This window comes from Mus pahari, chromosome 13 (assembly GCF_900095145.1).
Source record: "Mus pahari chromosome 13, PAHARI_EIJ_v1.1, whole genome shotgun sequence".
Taxonomy (NCBI): Eukaryota; Metazoa; Chordata; class Mammalia; order Rodentia; family Muridae; genus Mus; species Mus pahari.
This window is the reverse complement of record NC_034602.1, coordinates 85,414,399-85,426,648: the sequence shown is the minus strand read 5'-3', so window position 1 is coordinate 85,426,648 and position 12,250 is coordinate 85,414,399. Positions and strand designations below refer to the sequence as shown.

At 42.2% G+C, this 12,250-nt stretch overlaps 1 non-coding gene across 1 annotated transcript; it reads right to left on the bottom strand.

The window, feature by feature from the left end:
* Nucleotides 1-975: 975 nt before the first annotated feature.
* On the bottom strand, nt 976-1,167 carry LOC115065306. The gene has a single exon (XR_003845087.1). It is a non-coding gene; the product is annotated as a U2 spliceosomal RNA (small nuclear RNA).
* Between the last annotated feature and the right edge of the window lie 11,083 nt (nt 1,168-12,250).

Here is a 12,250-nt window from a genome sequence, read left to right as displayed (position 1 = left end):
TCCTCTTCCTCCTCCTCCTCCTTCTCCTCCTCCTCCTCCTCCTCCTCCTCTCCCGCTCCTCCTTCCCCTCCTCCTCCTTCTTCTCCTCCTCCTCCTTCCTCCTTCTTCTCCTTCTCCTTTTTCTTCTTTAAATCTGGAGGTCACATGCAGAGCCTTTCATGTGCTAGGCAAGTACTCTGCCACTGAGCTAGCATTGCATCCTGATGTAATTTTTGGATTTTGTTTTAAAGGAATTAAAAATTTCAGAGATTATGTTTCTTATTTGACCGCCACCTCAGGCTTGTGTAATCCAGAGGACATGTGTCTCAAACACCCAGGTTCCATTTGGATGGCCTTTCATTATGCCACTGCTCAGTCATGTCCCATGGGGATGGCTACTCAGAGTGACTTAGGATCTGAAGATACAGCATTCCAAATGCATAGAAAGGCTGACAAGAATCCATGGGTAAGATCTACTTAAAGTACCAAAGAGAGTTCACTCAGTGCATATGGCCCTGTAAGGCATGTTGTATGGCCACAGTGGAAGGACATTTTTATTTTTTGAGGAAAATTCAGGAATATTTTAATAGTTTTACCCTATTGTTCATGTCAAAATGTCTTCTAAAGCCAGACTGAGGGCTGAGCAGCTGTCAGCTTTTCCCATGTCAAACCAAACGGTCTAGATTTCTACAACTGGCTTTGAGTTAGACTACGGGGATTCAGGTATACTTATAAACTGTTAAACTATACACTAATGTCATGCTACATTTTAGAGAATGAAAGGATAGAAATACTTGAAATATTAGATGAAAACGCACCCAATCTGTCACCTTTCATTAAATCAGATACTATTATATACTACAATAATGGTAATATTTTTATTTTTCAGTGCTTGGAGTTGAACTCAGAGCCTACCCCATGCTTACCAAGTACCCTACCATTAAGCCACACCCCAGCTCATACAAGTCTATTTAAATAGTATATATTCCCTCTGAGGGAGGATGCACTGTTCTTGAAGGTAGCGCAATACTAGGTCAACTCATGGTATAGACAGAGCAAGTTCCTATTCTACCTCCTACTCCCAAAACATCCATTAATGCATTATCCTTTGATAGAGGACATATCAGATATTTAACTGGCAAGAGCAGATACCATTTCTTTCTCTCAGGCAAATTATAGAGAAGTGACTCCAACCACAAGCTCCTCTTTTGTTTGTTTGTTTGCTTGTTTTTTGTTTTGTTTTGTTTTGTTTTGTTTTTAAGACAGAGTCTCTTTATGGAGCCCTGCCTGTTCTGGAACTTGCTATGTAGACCAAACTGGCAAGGAGCTCACAGACATCCTCCTGCCTCTACCTCCCAAAGGCTGAGATTAATGCATGCACCACCACACCTGGCTTCACAGGACTCTTAAAAATCAAAGGAACTACTGAAATACTCAAAAGAAAAATAAACTGATTTTTCTGGAGGACATTCTGCCCATTAGTTCTGGTCTGTATTTCCATGGATGTTTTGGATAGAAGGAACTCATGGCTGACCTCACATCCATTCCCTTTCGATCTCTCACAGAACCCCAGCTTTCAGCTGGGCGGTGTCAAGATGTGCTGATGTAATGGGTGGGGTGTGACCTGGTCCCCAGAGGACATCACAGGAGTGGCCCATGCTGGATTGTCTCTCCCCGGGCTCTTCTATCCGAGAAACAAACAAACCCCAAGTTCAAACTTCTTGCTTCTGACATGAGAGCCTTGAAGCTCACCTTTTGTTTAAGGGGCAGCATAACTCAGTCCCAGCTTTTCCCACCCCCAGAACCTCGAGGGATCTCAGAGCCCAAACACCTAAGATAACTGGAAATCAGGAGCTTAGCTTGAAGCAACAGGCTTGGTTGTTATCTTTCAGTTCTCTCAAAAACTCCAAAGACAGTAGTTTCATCTTCTATTTTTAGCTTTGGGACATTTGCTTTCGCTAAAACAGACAAGGAAAAAAATGACCCAAGATTTCTTTAGTTCTTAGATTCTGTCTGTTTGTCTATCTGTCTGTCCCTCCCCCTTCTTTCTAACATACATACATATACACACACACAGCCCCCTTCTCTAAGTATTATTCAACAATAGCATGTTTCCTTTTGGTCAGAATATTTATTTTTCACATATTCATATTCTATTTTGAGTTCATAATGTTCACCTCATAGGATTCTCAGGATATATTCATGAAGTAAGCAAAAAGAATATGAAATATTTTCATTTCTTCTATGTAGAAACTGTTCTCATCCTCATTACAACTTCAAGGTATGTGGACTATTATCATCCCTAATATATATATATATAAATGAGCATCCTGGAATGCCCACACCATCTGGTCCAAGGTCTTGAGTAGAAGCTAGCTTTCAACGCAACCTTGTGGGCTGGGTGGCTGGGTGTCAGGGCAGGTAAGTGAATAAGGAAAATGGAAGTTAAAGGAGGTATCAGAGTCATGTCATTGGAATTAAAATTAGGGATTGCTCGTTCCTATTTCAATTCTTTTCCCATTACACCATCTTGCCTCTCCCTAGAACTTCATTCTCCAACTTGCTGAGTTGTCTGTGTGGGTGTGTTGTTGGTGAAAAGCCCTTTTCAGAGGGTCAGCCACAGTGAACTTCAGCTGATGTCCTAGCCCAGGACTGCACACATTACAAAAAGGATTGCTTTCGCTGGCAGTTCTCCCAACTCTGACACCCCCGTGCTGTGCAGACAGCCATTGTCTTTGACAAGTGACTGTGCTGGCAGCTTAGGATCCCCTCAGTCTTTCACAGGGCTAGGCTGGCCAGTACCCAGCTCAGTCCTTCCCTCTGCTTCATACACTCACGATAGCTAGAGTGTTTGTTCACTCAGGAAAAGGTTTCAGGAGACTTTGCGCCACAGTCACTGTTGTGGTTTTACAACAGTTTAAACGTATGATCTAGGAACTATAAGAATGACCACAAGCCCTAACATTAAGAATATCTTCTTCCTTCTGAAAGAGCTGAGAAATGAAGAGGTATCAGAAAAGCTTGGAGCCAATACCCTGCATCACTGTAAAGCAATGGCTGAAGTGCACAAGGGTTTGTTGGGTTTTTTTGCTGACCACTAAAATAAATATTAAAATTCATCTAAGTTGGTAGCATGTAAGGCAGTTTAGGTCCCATTGTGGGCAGGAAACTACTGAACAGATTCTAAGCCTACTGTTTACTAGATGATTGACTATAGAGAAGACAACTTTAAGTTCTTATTTGAACTTAATATTTTTTAGTGAATATTAACAGTACAAGACAGTGGTTTCATTGCATTTTTCACACATACATGTGCATGATCATCCCACTAACCACATTTATGTCTCCCATTTCCTGGTCCCTCTCTGTCCTGTAATATAGTCTCTCTCTCTCTCTCTCTCTCTCTCTCTCTCTCTCTCTCTCTCTCTCTCTTTCTCTCTCTTTCTGTCTGTCTCTGCCCCCTCTCTTCTTTCTTTCCTAATGATGCATATCATGAAATGTACAACTCGTGGTTCTGATTCTGGCTTATATCTGTTAGCATGATGATCTTTGGTTTTATGATTCTATCCATTTTCCTGAAAAACAACATGATTTCCTTTTCCTTAATAAATGGATAATATCCCTCTGTGTGTGTGTATGTGTGTGTGATTCCTCTGTGTGTATGTGTGTGTGTGTGTGTGTGTGTGTGTGTGAGAGAGAGAGAGCGAGAGAGAGAGAGAGAGAGAGGTAGAGAACAGTGGAGTAGAAGCTATACATAAGATATGCTTTCTTTGTCCATCTACCCATCAGAGAACAATTAGGCTGATTCTGTAACTTGGCACCAATGAAGACAAGATGAGATGTGGAGAGAGGGGAACAGAGGAGGGGAGGGAGAGAAAGAGGGAAAGGGGAGGGGGAGGGAAAGGAGAGAGGGGGAAGGAAAGAGGAGAGGGGGAAGAGGAGGGAAAGGGGAAAGGAGAGATTGATTCTATCCAAGTCTAGCTTAATGAACCAACCAGTGAATTGGTAATAAACTGAACAGACAATTTCTTTCCAAGTGAAGATATACAATAGTCAATAAGTACATGAGAAAATGTGTAGAAGCCTTAATCATCACAAAAATGCAAATCAAGAGTACTTTGAGAGCCTATCTCATCCCAGTCAGAGTGGTGACCATCCAGAAATTAAAAACTATGATAATAAGGAGGGTTGGGGAGAAAGGGATCCTTACATAGTGTTGTTGGTGGGAAAGCAAATTGTTATGGAGATTCCTCAAAACACCAAAACCCAGGGTTTCCATAAGATTCGGCTACCCAACTGATCTTACACTTCAGTGCAGCTATTGTCCTCAGAATTGAGACACAGGGATGTGTGTAAGATGCAGGCAGTTCATGAAAACTTACAAAGCAAAGACTTTAGAAAAGTTACAAGACTATTGGCATGCGAGCGACCCACAGGCAGCTAGTCACCTCCTGGAAAAGACTAATATGGGTGAAGATTCTTGAAAGCTGTCCCTGGAGTTCCCTGCCCAACTCCTACGCAGTGTGACCCGAGAGTCTGCAGTGTGACCTGAGAGTCTGCTCTTCCTGACCTGTGAGTCTGCGGTGCGACCTGAGAGTCTGCTCTTCCTGACCTGAGAGTCTGCAGTGTAACCTGAGAGTCTGCAGTGCGACCTGAGAGTCTGCTCTTCCTGACCTGAGAGTCTGCAGTGAGACCTGAGAGTCTGCAGTGAGACCTGAGAGTCTGCAGTGCAATCTGAGAGTCTGCAGTGGGACCTGAGAGTCTGCAGTGGGACCTGAGAGTCTGCTCTTCCTGACCTGAGAGTCTGCAGTGCAACCTGAGAGTCTGCTCTTCCTGACCTGANAGTCTGCAGTGTGACCTGAGAGTCTGCTCTTCCTGACCTGAGAGTCTGCAGTGTAACCTGAGTCTGCAGTGTGACCTGAGAGTCTGCTCTTCCTGACCTGAGAGTCTGCAGTGTAACCTGAGTCTGCAGTGGGACCTGAGAGTCTGCTCTTCCTGACCTGAGAGTCTGCAGTGTGACCTGAGAGTCTGCAGTGCAACCTGAGAGTCTGCTCTTCCTGACCTGAGAGTCTGCAGTGCGACCTGAGAGTCTGCAGTGTGACCCGAGAGTCTGCAGTGCAACCTGAGAGTCTGCAGTGCAACCTGAGAGTCTGCTCTTCCTGACCTGAGAGTCTGCAGTGTAACCTGAGTCTGCAGTGGGACCTGAGAGTCTGATCTTCCTGATCTGAGAGTCCACAGTGCAACCTGAGAGTGTGCAGTGTGACCTGAGAGTCTGCAGTGCGATCTGAGAGTCTGCAGTGTGACCTGAGAGTCTGCACTGTGACCTGAGAGTCAGTCTGCAGTGTGACTTGAGAGTCTGATCTTCCTGACCTGAGAGTCTGCAGTGTGACCTGAGAGTGTGCAGTGTGACCTGAGAGTCTGCTCTTCCTTTGCCACTGTTTTCTGTTTATGTAACTTTCTTGAGGGGCCTTAGAAATCTTATAAACTTCTGAGTCTTATAACTACCGCATTTCTTCCTTTAGCTAAGCAGGGCCTTTGCTCTTCTTGAAGCAGCTCAGGATCCTTTATTCTTTATTTCCCTGTGAGAAAGGTCATTGGGATTTTAAATTGGGGTTACATTGAATCTATAGATCTGTTTACCAATATAGCTATTTCTCCATGTTAATTCTGCCAACTCCAGAGTGTATCTTTCTATCTCCTAGCATGTTTTTCAATTTATTTCCTTAATATTTTATCACTTTCATTATAGAAGTCTTTCAGACCTTTCTTCAGGTTTATTTATAAGTATTTAAGGGAAGGAAAACTATTTCAAATGGATTACTTTCCTAGTATCTTTCCTTTCTCTCTCTCTCTCTCTTTTTAAAAAACAGGATCTCATGTAGCATAGGGTGCCCTTGAACATCTAAACATGAGGTATGGCTGAATTCTTGATCTTCTTTCCTGACTTCCCTTCCTCCCTTCCTTTCCTTCTTTCTGTCTTTCTTTCTTTTTCTCCTTCCCTCCCTTCCCTTCCTTTCCTTTTGTGTTCTTTCTATCAGATGAGTTCTTGGTGTACAAAGAACTAGTGATTTTTGTGTGTTCACTCTGTGTTCTCCAACTTTGCTGAGATTACTTATGAGATTTAAATATCTTCTATCAAAGTCTTTGAGATTCTTTCAATAAAGGATCATGAGATGCAAATAGGGGTAACTGGACTTTTTGTCTGGGTCCCTTGGAGTGCTTCTGCTTTCCTTATTGCTCTGGGTGGGATTTCAAGCACTGCATTGAATACCAGCGGCAATACTCAACAGGCTTGCTTATATATGATCTTAGAGGTAATACTATCCGCCTTTTCATATTCAATACAGTGTTAGCTATACATATGTTGTATGTACTGTTTATTATGCTGTTTACAGTTCTCTGTCCCCACTTTCTTCAGGTATTTTACCACGAAGACTTGTTGAATTTGTTAGGGTTTTTTTTTTTTTTTTTTCTGCATTGACTGAGGGATTATGTGATTTAGGCCCTTTATTCTATCATCTGCTGTGTTACCATTATTGATTAGCATAAGTTGATACACCTTTGCCTTCTCAGATCCAACTTGATCATAGTATGTGATCTTTTTAAATGTGTTGTTGAATTCGGTTTTCAGTATTTTATTGCATATTTTATCTTTGTTTAACAGGAAGATTGGTCTATGGTTTGTTACTTCATCCTTACCTGGTTTGAGAATCAGGCCCAAACTGGCTTTGTAGAATGAACTGAAAGCATTCTTTCCTGTCCTACTTTGTACCATAGTTTGAGGGGCATTTATATTAATTCTTTAAAGATCTGGCAGACCCCAGCATTGAATACCTCTGGTTTTATTTTGAGAAGCCATTTTATTGGTTCTTCAATCTCACTGGTTAAAATTGATCTATTTAGAGATTAAAAAAAAAAAAACTTCTTAACTCAGCCTATGGTAGGTCACACGTCTCTAGAAATATATTCATTTATTCTAGATTTTCTAACTTGTTGTTAGAAATAACAATATTGTTCTCAAAAATACTTTCAAATATATTTCAGAGTTGTCTGTGGTAATATCTCTTTTATTTCATGTCTAATGTTGGGTCTTCTCTTTCTTTCTTTTGGTTGGTTTGGCTAAAGACATGTTAATGTTGTTTACCCTTTAAAAAGCCAACATTTTATTTCATTGATCCTTTGTATTGTTCTTTTAGCCTCTATTTTTTTGTTTCATTTATGATCTTTATTATTTCTTTTCTTATTTTTTTTATAATATTGAGGGCATTATTAATTTTATGCATATAAATTTTTTCTGTATGTATATATGTGCCTGTGGAAGCCAGAAGAGGGTGTCCGATCCTTTGGGACTGAAGATAGACATTTTGAGCAATGTGGGCACTGGCAACCCAACCAAACCCAGGTCCTCTGCAAGAGCAGAAAAAGCTCATAACTGCTGAGCCATCTCTCCAGCTCCCCACAGCTCCTCTTTCAATGTCTAAGAAATCAGTCTATTTAACTCCACATTTAAGTGGGATCATACAGTGGCTGTCTTTCTGTGCCTGGCTCATTTCACTTAATATGAGGACCCCTGGCTTCATTCATGTTATTGTAATGACAAGCTTCATCATTTTATGACCCAGGGGAATTTCATTATGTATATGTAAGCACTTTTTTATTTTTTATTTTTTAGCCATATATCAATTGATGGACATTTAGGTTGTTTCCATTTCTTGGCTATCATGAGTAAGTACTGCAAGAAGTGGGAGTCATGGGGATTTTTAGACTTTCATGTCCATTGGGTCCATATCCAGTGCTGAGATTGCTGGATTATGTAACAGTTCTGTTTTTTGATCTTTAAGGGACACTTCATATTGATTTTTCTTTTAAATACTGGCTAAATTAGTTTCCATTTCTGTAGAGAACAGGAGCTCCCCACCCCACCCCATCTTTGCCAACACTTGTTATCTGTTGTTCAGGAAATGCTTCTGTGACACACATGCTAGGCACTTTCTAGATGCTGAGGGTCCAGCAAGGAACAAAATGGAAAAAAATCCCTGCCTGGAAGTTGAGGGTGCAGCTCAGCACTGGAACAGTTGTCTCGTATGTTGGGTCCTCTCTTCAGTCTCAAGCACTGAACACAAATTCCGTCTGTCAACAGTGGTCTGGGGTGGGGTGGGGGAGCATGGGGATAAAGCCAGTGCATAGTCTGTTGGGGATTGCTAGGCATGACAGAGGAAACTAAGATAGACAAGGAGAGAGGACATCAGGACGGATGGTACCATGTCAAAAAAGAGTACATAGGAAATGAACCAGTAGACCTGAAGCAGACCCATGCAAAGCCACGGAGGCAGAATCCACAGAGTCCTGGAAGTACAATGATCTCACTGCAAGAGTCTGGCACAGTCCCAGACCAGCAAAAAGACCAACCCGGTCAGGGTGGACATAACCAAGGGGATGGGTGGAGAAACGCGAAGAGACAGACTTTGTAGCCATTTTAGGAACTTTGTCTTGCTGTAGGTGAAATGGAGGCCTTTATGGGATAGGACAGAGAAGTGACATGATCTGACTTATATTTTAATGGGAACATTTTAATGACCGTGTTGTGCAATCAGTAAAGCACTGAGACCAGTAAGAGGTTGTTGCAATAACCTAATGAGACATGATGCAAATATTTGATGTGGTATGGAAGATTCAAAAAGAACTCCAAGTTTTTGGCATGAGAAAGTAAGGAGATACACTTGATGTATGTGCAAAAGACCTAGGAAGAACAGATCTGGGACGGATACATCGCTGGATATTAGACACACTAATCAAACACCAAGCCAGCTGGATAGGAAATGAAAAAAATCAATAAAAAAGAAAGGACATGACTGCCCCTAGGTATGATGGGGAAGAAAGTTTATTGCGGATATGTGGGAGAACATATCCAGAGGTAGAAACATCTGGGAGAGTCCAGAGTGGAAAATGTCTCCGGGCCAGGTCATGTGAGGACAGCGGGGAGGGGAGAAGGGAGAAGAGACGCCGACCGGGAGGGGCAGCCTGCTCCAAGAGACTGGTCGAGAGAGGGGCATGGCAAAAATGGCTGTTATATAGGTTAGAGCCTGTGTAACTCCAGGGGAAGCTGGAGGAAGCACAGAGGGATGAGAGACTAAGGCTTCCGACAGGTGAGTGCTGTGTACTCTCTGACTCAACCCTGCAGTGGTCCTGCCTGCCTCAGAATATGTTCTTTATCTCAGCTTAGCTTATCATCTATGACCTTAAAATGGTTAGCTAGAAACCCAACTCATAATCCGACTTAATACTTTTGCTATTATTATTTTGCCAACATGAATGTCTGTGTACCACGTGCAAGCCTGGTGGCCATGGAGGCCAGAAAGGGATGTGAGATTTCCCGGAGCTGGAACTATGGTTGTGAGCTACCATGTGAATGCCAGGAATCAGACCTGGGTCTTCTGGAAGAGCAGAGAGGTCCGTGTTTTTAACCAAAAAGTTATCTCTCCAGCCCTCCATAATCCCATTTATTCATATGCATCCTAAGGAAATGATTTTAGTTGTGTCAGGATGCATATACATATGGTTGTTGATCACAGTTTTACTTAAAATAAAGAAGCAATCTAGGTGCCTCAGGATGAGGAAAGGTTAAATAAATTGGCATATATCTATAGAATAAAGTATAATATATTCATCCAAGTGATTTTACATAATACTTAATTACATAGGGAAATGATATTATAAAACAAAATAAAAATTAATATAGAGTTACAATATGATTCTAACGTTTTGCTTTCCCACGTTCAGGGGACAAAGAATATAAAGAGACAAATGTAATATCAGTGGTACACAAATTTTTTGTCTCATATTTGTATGCTTTGTGTTTTTTCCCACAGAGATATTTTTATAATTATATTTAATTTTTGCAGGTATTTTAAGGTAAAAGTTTAGATGAAGAATTCCTGAGTTATCCCCACGTTAACCTGAGAGCTCTCTGTCTTATTTCAATTGTAGGCTCTAGTATTTGGTATCTTTTACCCCAGAACAAAGGGTCAAACTGAGTTGACTGTGCATCAGGGTGGGGAGCTATCAGAAACCGCACACACTGGTACGGTGGCTGTAGGAATGATGACTTTGGCACCCTGGGGCAGCTCATCAGCCTGGGACTTCACCCACGGGAGCTGTCAGCTGGCCCTGCAGCTCACTGAACACCTAGAGCTTATTCCTAAGCCTAGGCTGTTGATTCATGCATTTACAACCCTGCATTCTTTGAAGCTGAGCCATTTCCTGTTTCAATCTCTTCCACATACCAGCCCCTTCTCCCCACCTGTGGACACCTCTGGCCCAGAATTGACTGAGCACACTATCTGTCCTACAACACAGGGGATATTCTTCAAGTGGGTGAAGTATATATATGTGTGTATGTGTGTGTGTGTGTGTGTGTGTGTGTGTGTGTATGTATGTATTTATGTATCGAAACACTTGCATTGCACAGCTTGTCTACCTGATTAGGCAGAAGAGAATACAGAGCAGATGATGTGCATCCCCCGGCGGGATCAGTGTGTAGATAGTGTTTTCTGTACTGCTAAACAGACCCCAGGTTTTGCTTGGCAGGCTGGATTTAACATTCTTCTGTATCTTCAAAATTAGGAAACCACACAGGCCTCCTGGCTCTTGGCAGGCAACAGATTGCCCTTATGTTCTTACTCAGCACTTTGGATCTTACAGAAATGCTGCCTCCACATGTCACAACCAGTTCCTCCAGTCTGAAGTTCCCCTGGGTGTGGCCAGAGTCAGAGCAGCCTCAGGAAGAAAGAACCAGAATGGGCAGAGTGGGATCGAGAAACAGGCTTTACAGTTCTGGCCAGCTCTTGTTCCCACCTAGAACCTTCCTCGGCCCCAGCTGCAATCCTGTGACTGATCCAGAAAACCTCAAATGCATACTCATCAAGCCTAAGGCACCCTCATCTGTGTTTTCTAAAACACCTACCTATGCGCAGTCTGTCTTACAGTTTTTCCTTGGTTCATCCGTTTGCGTGTCTCCCTTACAAGCTGTCAGTGTTCTGGAAAATGAGATTGGTTTTATTTAGATTTTGTCCATGTCTTTTAACATAATACTTTGAATTTATTGAATAAAAGATGACTTGCATGGAGTTGAGTCTCAATCTGAAGACTAAAACAGGTGCAAGAATGTTGGGCACCATACAACCCCTGCTCTCCCCAGGCTTGTAAGATTGGGTAAAGACCATATCCCAGGTTTGTTACAGCTTCGAGGAATGTCAGCCTTCACTGACCGTGGTGTCTGTCATTAAATGAAACCACACTCATTTCAGTAGTTCATATATTACCACTGTAAAGACATTGAGGATGCTAGCTGTATTTATGAAGAGAACCTAATTAAACTCTTGAAGGAAAATAAACACCCATGTACAAACACGCATAAGGAATTAAAGGAACAATACAATGTAAGACAGTTGTACACGGTTGTAAACCCAGCACTGTAGAGACTGATGCCAGCGAATTGTGAGCTCAAGGCCACCCCGGGCTTTATAATGAAACCTTCTCTAAATAATAAATAAATAAATAAATAAATAAATAAAGTGGATCTTTGTTTATTGCTGTGCAAGGATGCTGTCAGATTCCAAAAGCAAATTGCAAGTACCTAGCTGCTGTGGAGCAGGGCACACAGGGAGTTCACACCTGAAGCATCCTTTAGTATAAACAATCGACTCTCCGAAGAGTCACCCAGATGTATCCTCACTTAGAGCTTTGAGTAAGTCTAGAAGTGAAAGAGAAACTCATGAATTTGAAGCAATTAATTTCCTGAAGGTAAACCCCTAGTCCTTTTGATAAAGGGTTCTTTCTTCTCTCTCCAGAGTCATCACCACCATCACCTCCTCCTCTTCCTTTTCCTCCTCGTCCTTTTCTCCCTCTTCCTTTTCCTCCTCTTCCGTTTCCTACTCTTCCTTTTCTTCCTCTTCCTCCTCCTTTCTAATACCATGACATAGACTGAATAAATGAGAGAGTGGCAAAACTATACAAAACTTGTAGGCATGTTGGAAACATCTCCTTGGTAGAAAGTTGGGATAGAACGCTGCCCCTGGCCAAGCGCTGGATACTTGATCATACACAGAAAGGACCCACAATGGAGCGGACATTTCCTCAGCAGTTCGGGCTCACTAGAGGCTGCTCAGAGAAAAACGCAGAAGGGGAAGGAGCCTGCTCCTCCCATTCCTCTTCCGGGATGCTCTCTGGAAGTGGCTTGTCCCACAGCTGAGAAAAAAAGCTGGGAAGGAAG